The following is a 10,653-nucleotide window of genomic DNA, read 5'->3' on the forward strand; positions in this document are numbered from 1 at the left end:
ATGTTTGACATGGTATAAGACCGCTCAAAAGGAATGATGAACACTAATTTTAAAAAAAGCCTTCTACTCCCCATCAAGCAATCAAGTGGGTCTTCCTCAAAATTATCCACAGTTTCATTACCAACACTCCTAGTGATAGGAGGCCAGCAGTCAGTCTAATACCACCAACCTCTGGCCACCAGAAAAGCCTCCATCAACCTTTCCAGGACTTACCACAAGCTGACACTTTTCAAAAACATGCCCTTCATTCTCCTCCGGCAAGGGCACATGTGCCCTGTTCTTCCCCCCACCCTTCCCACAAAGCTCTCTCGTTAGTACAGGTGCTCATCTCCAATTTTTAAAATGACAGCCAGCTAATTCATAAGAATAAAGTGTTAACTTGATATACAGATAAAGCACATTCCTCTGGCAATATTTCCATCTTAAATTAGGGAATCCAGCTCTTCGCTTCATCTAAAAGAATGAATTTGACAGTGAGAACTGCAGATTTTGAAAAAGAAAGTAAGAACGGGGACAAGACCTACTTGGTTCCTTCTCCTCGTGCCTGGCAGGCACCTACCTACCATCTCCCCTCACGCTGCCCGTCCACGACCCTGTCCACTACAGCACTGAGAGTAACAACACCTTATTCAAAACCTCAACTTCCCACCTTTAAATATTCATCTGACTACCTCTATTTGTTAAAAGGACAATTAAGTGATCCAACCATTCACTACCAGTGAGCTCACACATAAAAAAAACTATTTGAGAATGACCCATATCCCTATAAAATCTCAATGCAGTTGGTATTTCGTCCTCTCTTGCGTTTGTATGAAGAACAAAGAACCAGGAGTCGGGAAAACATACACCAGCCCTGGAGACCAGCCTATTCTGGGGCAGTGGTTAGTCATTTAGCTTCTTTACATCCATTTCCTTCCCCAAAATGAAGAAGATGAACTCTATGAGTGTTTCTCAAAATGTTTCTACTGTAACAGGATTACCTGGAGTCCTAATTAAGAAAGTAGACTCCTGGGGCGCCTGGGTGCCTCCGTCCATTAAGCTTCTGAATCTTGATTTTGGCTCGATTTTGGCTCAGGTCATGATCTCACGGTTCGGTTCGTGGGATCGAGCCCCGCACCTGGCTCCACGCTGACAGTGCGGAACCTGTTTAGGATTCTCTCTCCCTCTCTCTCTCTCTGCCCCTCCCGTGCACACTCACTCTAAGAATAAATTCGAAAGAAAGAAAGAAAGAAAGAAAGAAAAAAAGAAAGAAAGAAAGAAAGAAAGAAAGAAAGAAAGAAAGAGAAAGTTGATTCCAGAGCATCATCCCAAACCTATAGAAAGAGAAGTATCTGAGCTTGGGAACTCTCACAACTCTGAGAAGTTCTCCAGAAGCCTGTTTGAGAACCGTCAGTTTCTCGGGTCTCCACTAGATCAAATAATAACACTCTCTAGTTCAAAGGAATCCTAGACTCTCTTTGTTCAAACCCACAGAAACTTAAGAGGAACATACTTGGGTAGTAAACTTATTTCTAAACATCACTGCTATCATCCTGACAACTTCAGGGGCTCAAACATTTACTGAAAACCTGACAAGACACAGGTGTTATTCCAGAATTGTCTGCTGAGAGTATGAGTATGAAAACATACCTTAAGAATACATACTAGGAAACTATGAAAATAAAACTCAAAAGCTGAGACTCCAAATACTGGTTACATAAAATATAGTCACAGCAATCAAGAACCACGTTTCTATTAGAAAACAGTGTCAGTAACATAACGTGCCAAAATTCCTTCACTACTAAAAGTTTAGCTACATGTTTTCTAATCTGACCATATATGCGTATATCGCAGATACTAAATAGTGATCTATTTAAATGTGCACACCACAGTTCAAAAGATTGATGACCAAATATGGAAAACAAGTCTTATTAATTAGTGCAGTAAGTTGTCTTTTCAAGGTTTATTTCTGTATGTTTCTTCCAAAACATTTCAAGGTTTGACAGGAAATGCCTCATAATCCCCCCCCTTCTCTTCTTCAGTAGAAACAGATTTTCAACCAACCAGCTACCCTGCCAGAGACCACATATCCCAGCCTCCTTTGCAGCTAGCCACCTGACCAAGTTTGGACCAACAGATGTGAACAAAAGTCACGTATGCAACTTCCAGGTTTGTCTTTAAAAGGAGATGTGCTTTCGCCACATCTGTTCCTAGATGGTGGATATGGTGGGGAACGGTCTTCTACCATACAGAAAGTGGGGTTTCCCTAAGCACAGGGAAGGAACCAAGGTCCCCTCTACCATGGAGCCACCACATTAGCCTTAAAATTACTTCCAGGAGAGACAAATAAACTTCTTGTTTAAGCTACTGTATTTAATCAGAACAAAGGCCCAATCTTGTATTCTAATTAATGCATATAGAAAGTTGAAGTGTATAACAAATATTAATAACTTCTTAACTAATTCAGTAAAGCTGAAACTCTAATTATAAATTCTTGGGTAACCCCACCACTGAAATTATTGCTACTGTACCAACTTATGTTTAAATGGCATTTTACACTTTTGCAAAGCACCTCGTTACAGTATCTCATTCCACAGTCTCAAACTCCTGGACAGGGCGGCTGGTGCTGTGCACGTCTGGCATATAAAACACTCAAGCCCAGAGAAGCTACTCTGCCCAAGACTGCACAATCATGGAGTGGTACTAGGACAGGACTCGGCAGATAGGCTCCTCATTCCATCCTCTATACACATATACGTCTATCTACCTCTGCTGTACTGGAAGGGTGATCGAAGACCTATTCCTGTCCAGGTGGATGTTACCATCTAATGGAGAGAAGAGACAGACATTATATGAGTAGAACTGTGAATATATACGAATAATCGTACATCTATCTGCAATAAGAGCTATTAAAAAAAAAAAAAAAAAAAAGCAGAGTCCTATAAGAACGCACAGCCAAAGAACCCTACCTAGACTGGGGTTTGGGGGAAAGCCTCTCTGAAGAAGTAGCGTTTATCCTGGGACCATAACCAGGAGTATGAATGGAGGAGGAAAAAGAGGGAGAAGAGAGAGGAGAAAGCTACTAAGAAATGTGCATGTGTTGCCCCAACCTTCACAAGAGCCCTATGGGAAGTATCACAAACCCCGTGTTACAGAGGAAGAAACCAATGCTTAGCAAAATCACACGGCCAGTGAGTGGCAGGACCTGCAGAGATTCCGGATCTGCCTGACTCTGGAGCCTCTGCCCAGCACCATCTCACAGGCCTGTACTCTGTCCACAGGACCACGCTGTCCCAATGGCCATCTATAACTAGACATTATGCACATTTTGGACGGGTGTCAGATGCAAACCCTAACCACAAATATCCATAAAACTTAAAAAAGAAAAATCAACTCTTGTCATTGGAAATTTGATATACTTAGAAAAATTACAGGGTTACTTAATGAACAGGGATGTTATGTAAAATAAAAGGGATGTTGAAAACCAGATTTGTTCCATGTTAAACCAGATCCCTAAGCTCCTCCCCACTGATTTACACAAGCATTTTAATTATGGGAAGAGAAAATTCATAACAATTCTAAAGTAAAAATACATTTTAAGCTATCATGCACTATTACATATGAGCATATGTCCCTCAAGCAAAAGGTAAGTACCTTGTCAAAACTTTAATGGTACTATAAATTTTTCAAAATCTCCTTCTAGGGGCACCTGGGTGGCTCAGTTAAGCATCCGCTTCAGCTCAGGTCTTAATCTCAGTTTGGGGGTTCAAGCCCAGCACTGGGCTCTGTGCCGACAGCTCAGCACCTGGAGGCTGCTTCAGGTTCTGTGTCTCCCTCTCTGTCTGCTCCCCACCCCCCCACCCCCCCCACCCCCACTTAAGCTCTGTATGTCTCTCTTTCTCAAAAAGCGAATAAACATTTATAAAGATTTTTTAAGGGACACCTGGGTGGCTCAGTCAGTTAAGCATCTGCCTTCAGCTCAGGTCATAGGCTCAGGTCATGATCTCACCATTCGTGAGTTTGAGCCCTGCGTCGGGCTCTGAGCTGACAGCTCTGAGCCTGGGGCCTGCTTTGGATTCTGTGTGTGTGTGTGTCTCTCTCTCTGCCCCTCCCCTGTTCCTGCTCTGTCCCTGTCTCTCACAACCTGAATAAAAGTTAAAAAGAAAAAAAAAATTAAAAAAGATTTTTTTTTAATAAAGTAAAAATAAAATAAAGTAAAATAAAACAAAATAAAATAAAACAAAAATCCCCTTCTAGAACAGAGGTGCGTAGCTCTGGTAGAAAAAATCAACTGTCAAAAATCCCAAAAGTGGTTCTACATTAGCACAAAGTATGCCCACCAGGACCCACATCACTTTAGACATTCAACGTACTGTAAGTTATTATCTCCAAAAGAAAATTTTAACTCGTTATACAATTCTGAAAGGATTTCAAAGCAAAAGCTTAACTTCTGAAAAATGTTTAGCTGGCCTATATAATGCAATACTTCCAAACCATGTTGTTTCCATACACTAAAAAATGAAACTCAGGCTGCCTGTAGCCACTAAGGAACACAACTTGTCTTTAATCACCTAATACGAATCTTTGATTAATTATTTTGTCCTGTGAAGCCAACATTTCATTTTCACATAACCAACGATAAACTTTACAGCTACAGCTTAACGCTGCAGGCAAGATTTCAAAAAATTTATTCATTTAGGGGCAACTGAGAAGTTTTAGATAACCTGAAATAATTTGATGATTCTTTTCCAAGTAATTAAACAAAAACTTTAGCCTCCCCAAATGTCTACTCAAAAACTGTAGAAGCTGTGGTTAGGAATTACCACAATTTCTCTAGCCATCAAAACACTGACCAGCGGTGAAAATAATACACGGTAAGAAGTCTTTTAAAAGGCACAGGGGTACCTGGATGGCTCATTCAGTTAGGCATCTGACTTCAGCTCAGGTCACGATCTCAAAGTTCATGAGTTTGAGCCCTGTGTCCATCTCTGGGCTGACAGCTCAGAGCCTGGAGCCTGCTTCAGATTCTGTGTCTCCCTCTCTCTCTGTTGCCCCCCGACCCACTCACGTTTTGTCTCTGTCTCCCAAAAATAAATAAATGTTCAAAAAAAATTTTTTTAAAGGCATAATCACCGTGTATACTCAAGTCCCACAATACCCTGACAAGGCCAACTGTCTCAGCACCAAGTTTCAGGTGACCGTGTTTGATAACTTCAAGTAGTATTTTTACTTGTAAATAGAAAACAGGTATACCTACCAAAACACTCAACAGAAAGTAGAGATTCTTAGCTCATAGCTGGAATTACTGATAAGGAATACAACAAAATTGTAAGAGCAATAAAATTCTGTGTAAGTGCTAAGTTCTTTATAAAGACTCTTCCTGGAAGTTTCTGCATTTTGTTGGGTTTAAATGTTTCATTTTTTTTCTTGGGGCAATGAGAGAAATTGCTTGGGGGCGTGGGCATAGGAAATGTGAAAGTTCTTTGAAGTGAGAGAGAAGCTAATTCTGAAGCAAAAAGATTGACACCTTTATCACAAATACAAAGAAAGTCAAAAATGAAGACTCCTATTAAACTTACTTTTACTAAGCAATTCCCTTTGCACTCATAATAAAGTTACTTCTATCCAAATTTTCTTCCCCAAACTAGATACTTACCAACCATAAACACACATGTAAAAACATCCCTAGTAATCTAAGTAGCGAAGCTGTTATTTAAAAAAAAAAAAAATGTTTTCAAGTAGTACCCAAAATTCGATACAAATTGGCATATTCGTTTTTTGCATATTAGTTTCAAAACAAAATGCAAGCCAACGGTCCTTCTGTAACTTCTGTTGTAAGCTGTCTTTGACTTTGCTTTGGCAGATAAATATTCACAGCACTATAAAAACCTATGTATGTAAATTCTTTAAATACCAGTTCCCTAACCGCCCCCCCCCCCCATCTTTAAGTCATCAACACAATAACTCTCCATAAACTGAAACCCACCGGACAGTCATCTGACAATATTCTAGGAGGTAAAAATATACTAACCAAGGATCTTTTTTTTTTTTTTTAACTATACACATTCCCAAACAAGACACTGCATTAAAATGGAGTATTTTCATTTATTTTGAACATCAGTTCCCCTAAAAGACTGGACTAATGGGTTAATTTTTGAATCCCAACACACAGTAATTCTGTGTATCTCTTAAGTTTCTAATAAGTCCCACCAAAATGTCTTTAAAACATGTTTAAGAATCTTATACCCAAATTCCTTATAACAAAGATCCCACCAGCTCATTTGGTCCACTTCCCATCCCCTACCAATAATGACCATCCATTCATTCAAGTCTATTCCTTCAAGTCATAATCATCTTTAGATTTTAAAGTGTGCCTGCTACCTTACACAGAGGTGACCCTAGAATAATGACTTTCTGAGCTTATGCCTCTTATGAACTTTTTATACTGTTTTACAACAGAACTTGGTACACATGTTAACAGGAGTCCTTAACTTTCTGATAAGGTTGGAAGTGTAAACGAATTTGGACAGCCAACACAAGCACCGGGGCTATTTCAAGACAAATCTTCCAAAAGCACTGGGGTACTTTAAGTGTAAGTCATGTGTATATTAAAAATCTTAACTGTAACCGAGTAAACTTTTCTCTTAACTGCTGTTTCTTTGAAACTATCTTCTAGTCTCACATTTATAGTCTGTCTGAAGATAATTATTTCTCTCAAGGTAACTAAACAATCAAGACATGACAAATTTAGGAAAACAAAACCTAAAGGTAATTCCACTGAATTATTAGAACTCCCCCAAATCAAACTAAATATATCCATTCTTAAACATTTTGTGTATGTAAGGTACAAGAGGTCATACAGGAAATCTATTCAAAGATTTAAAAATTCCTAAAAATAACTTTACACAAAACTTTCTCATGACTCATCAATACTTAAGTGATGCCTACAGTTAAAATTAAGTGTGAAGAACAAAACGCACCAAAAAATATTTAATTCCTTCCATTCAAGAACTGCCTACATAGTTGTTTTTTTTTGGGGGGGGGGGGGGAGGTGGGGAGGGTGGAGGGAAGATCTGACAAGTTTCTTTATGAGGGTCTCCTTTCAATCTTTCCACTTCCGCAAAGACAAAGTTAATTCCATGCTCAACACTGTCAGGGGCACAATCTCTGGGTTAGAACCCTGAGTCATTATTCACAGATCGCTCCAAAATTTGCCAGTGTTTATAATAATCGGTTATAACCTAGTGATTATGAGCCCAGGCTGGCTACAGACTCCTGGCTCCTGGAGTCCCAGCTGTATGACCTTGGATGAGTCACAGCTCAGTTTCCTCATCTGTGAAATGGGTTAACAGTTCCTACCGGTAGGAAAAGCAAGTTCATACATGTAAAACCCCGACAATACTGCCTGGTACCCTTCGTCCTAATCTTTAAAAAATGCGTGTGAAAACAATGCCATACGGTGTATTTTCTAACAACTTGGGCGGAATTCAAAAACCAAACGGTGTTGGCATTCAAGTCCTGCACCTAGATTACGAGGACCATATAATCTAGTGCTGGACGAAAAGCAGAGCCCATTAGTCGGAATCGCTCACTAATTTTGCCATTTTTAACTATTTCAGACTAGGGAGGGGCCTTTCGAGAGGTGTTAAGAAATTCGGCAGCTTTGGTGGATCCAAACGAGAGCGGGTTTGTGCCTGTAAATAGACTTGTGAAGTTTTGTTGCAATAGCCAGGTATCAATTATAATTTACGCATTCTCAGCCACCAACTCCTCCGGCTGCTAAACAGGTCATTACTCCACCTCGAGTGGCCGGGATCACTTGCACTCACTGCACAACTTCGGAGCACGCCGAGTGCCCTCGCTCCGGCACACACCCCAAGGGCCGCTGAGGGACCCGGCTCCCGACCTTCCCCGGCGCCTCGCCCAGCAGCCAGCCCCATTTTCTTAACCCGTGCATTGTCCTTGCGGAGAACCCCGGCGGATCCCACACTGGTGGGGACCGAGAGGAGGGACGAGGGAGGAGCTGGGGGAAGAGGATGAGGAGGAAGAGGAGGAGGAGGAGGAGGAGGAGGAGGAAGACAACCTCCTCCCCTCCGCTCGGGCGACCAGTGAAGGTCTGGCGCTTTCTCCGGCCCCCAGGCCCCGGCTCCCGGGAGGCCGTGGCCCCTGCTCCCACCCTCCGCAACTTTCCCTCCGCTCGCACCCGCCTCTCCTCCGGGACCGGGCCTGTCGGGCTCCCTCCCCCGGCGGCCGGCCCCGGGCCGCGGCGCCTCCTCCTAAAATGGCAGGTCCCTCCCTCCGCCCGGCCGGCCTCGGCGCGGGCCCGGCTGCAGGCCGCGGGGGGAGCCGGGCGCCGGGCCGGGCGGGGCCGCGGCCGGGCCGGACACTCACCGGGACGATGGCGGGGCGCTCGCGCCGCTCCCTCCGGTGAGTCTCAGCCTCGGGCTCCCGCCGCTGCGCTCCCGCCGCGGCCTCCGCAGCCAGCGCCGCCCCGGCCGCTTCTCTCCGCCCCGGCGCTCCCGGCTCCGCGGCCGAGCCGCAGCCTTCTCAGTCTCTCTCCGGCTCCGCGGTTCCAGCGGCGCCCGGGGCCGGGGAGGCGACAGCCCCCTCCCCGGCAAATACCGCAGTCCCCGGACCCCGACTCCCGGCGGCGGGGCCGCGCGGCCCGGCGCGGCGCGGAGGGCGGCGGCGGCGAGGCCGGGCGCCGAGTCGCGGCCGCTCCCGGCGGCTTCTTCCCGAGGAGGATTTTGTAAATCTCACAAAATGGCGCGCGCTCCAAACCTGCGCAGCGAGAAGCGCCGGGGCCCGAGCGGCGGCGGCGGCGGCGGCGGCGGCTCCTCCGCCAGGAGAGCCCGAACCGCCCGCCCCCGAGTCCCCGCACAGACAGACACACACACACACACACTCACACACACACACGCACGCACACTCGCCCTCGCACACGCTCACTCACACACACTCTCACACTCACACCGGTCCCGCCCGCTCGCCGGCGGCGGCAGCGGCACCAACAGCAGCAGCAGGAACAGCAGCAGCAGAAGCGGCGGCGGCGGCGGCGGCGGCGCCCGCACCCCCCGCTCGAGGTGTCCGCTCCCAGAGCCCGACCTGGGCCGCGATCAGCAGCAGCGACGGCAGCAGTCTCCCCGAATCCCCCCGCCGCTCTTGCCGCCGCCACCCCCGCCTCACTCCAATGGGGCTTTTTATTATTATTCGGGCGGGAAGCGAAAGGGTTTAAAAAAAAACCAACCAACAAAATGGCGACGGACCGACCCGGTCGCTATAGCAACTGTCAATCAAAACGCAAAACCCCGGCTGACGTGCTGACGTCCTCCTCCCGCCCCCCGGCCCCAAGCCGGCGGGCGGGGCCTGTTGCTCGGGCAACGGCAGATTCCGTTCCCTCCTTTCCCTCTCCCCCTATGTCCCCAACCAACCACCCAACCCCCTCAGGTCACGTGAAGGATAAATTCGGAGCTCGGGCCCGCTACGAGTGTCAGAGGAGGGCGCGTGATTCGCTCGGGGGAGGGGAGAGGAGGGGGACGGCCGGGCCGAGGGAGGGAAGGGAAGCGAAGGGGGGCGAGGCGGCGGCCCGGCCTGTGCGCGAGCGCCCGCCGCCTCCCCGGCCTCCTGGCCGCGCCCCGCCCCGCGCCCGCGCCCGCGCCCGCGCCGACTGCGGCCCGGGGAGCGCGCGCGGCCTCCGCGCCGCCGCCCCCGGAACCCCGCGCTTCCGCGTCGTGCGCCCGCAGCCCCGCCCGCGCCGAGGGGGAGGGGGCCGGGCTCTGCGGCCGCGCGGGGACCCGGGAAGCCCACCCCCTGGCGCCCGGGCCCGGGGCTCTCACCTTCATCCCCGGGGACCGCGCCGGCCGCGGGAGGGCGGCCCGGGTGCGCACGGCCGCGCGTTTCAACTGTTCTTCGAAGGGTTCGCGTGCCCCGCTCGCCGGAAAATGCCCACGGAGGCCGCGGCGGGGGTGGGGAAGAGGCCGCCTCCGCGTTTCAGACATCTCAGGAATTCCGGACGCTTCGCCCGAATCAGGGATGCCCCTGCGGCTGACACCTTGATTAAATCCTGCCTCTCGATTTTTGCGGCAGCCAATGCCAACGATCAGATATTATGCACGGAGCCATCATAAAAACTTTTTTAGGCTGTGCACGCTCTCCCAGGCTTTCCCACCTATTCCAAACCCCTCCCCACCTTTCTGGGCGCAGCCTTTCCTTCTGGATCGGAATGCCCCCAACATTCATCCTCTTGAGCTATTACTGTATCCTGGTTGCCCGACTCCCTGTTTTCCTCTTTGATGCACCATCTCCGCTTCCCGATTCTTTTCGCCCACCGCTCTTCATTAATATTCTGGCTTCCGTGCGTTTTTATTTTATATACCCCTTCCGCCTGGCTAAATATCGCTAGGTGTGCTTCCCAGGCATTAAATTCTAGATATGCTAGTAGCCATGCTGTGCTGGCTACATTGTAAGCAGTAGACAGCCACTGGCTAAAAATTATATTCTGTACCAATGCTAATAAAATGGCACTTAAAAATGTTACGCTAAAAAGGATGATATAGGTGTTACTTTACACCAAGTCACAAATTTATTGATTTCTAAGCTTATTTTCCCATCATATAATAGTGTTCCAGTTTTTTTAAGCTGTTCACAAATACATTAGCAACAGATATGATCTTG

General features: G+C 47.2%; 1 protein-coding gene across 8 annotated transcripts in view; it reads right to left on the reverse strand.

The window, feature by feature from the left end:
• The window catches only part of DYRK1A (dual specificity tyrosine phosphorylation regulated kinase 1A), a 150,377-nt gene extending 140,271 nt beyond the window's left edge, over positions 1 to 10,106 (reverse strand). For 2 of the 8 annotated variants that reach the window (XM_078452792.2, XM_078452791.2), the window contains exon 1: positions 8,371 to 9,329. The gene's annotated coding sequence lies outside the window, so the exon portion shown is untranslated. Of the gene's footprint in view, positions 1 to 980; positions 3,815 to 8,370; positions 9,331 to 9,815 lie in introns of those variants that run through there. The other 6 variants (XM_078452785.2, XM_078452793.2, XM_078452786.2 and 3 more) reach the window with 6 other exon arrangements.
• Positions 10,107 to 10,653: the final 547 nt, after the last annotated feature.

Source organism: Panthera onca, chromosome C2, assembly GCF_046562875.1.
Source record: "Panthera onca isolate mPanOnc1 chromosome C2, mPanOnc1 haplotype 2, whole genome shotgun sequence".
Taxonomy (NCBI): domain Eukaryota; kingdom Metazoa; phylum Chordata; class Mammalia; order Carnivora; family Felidae; genus Panthera; species Panthera onca.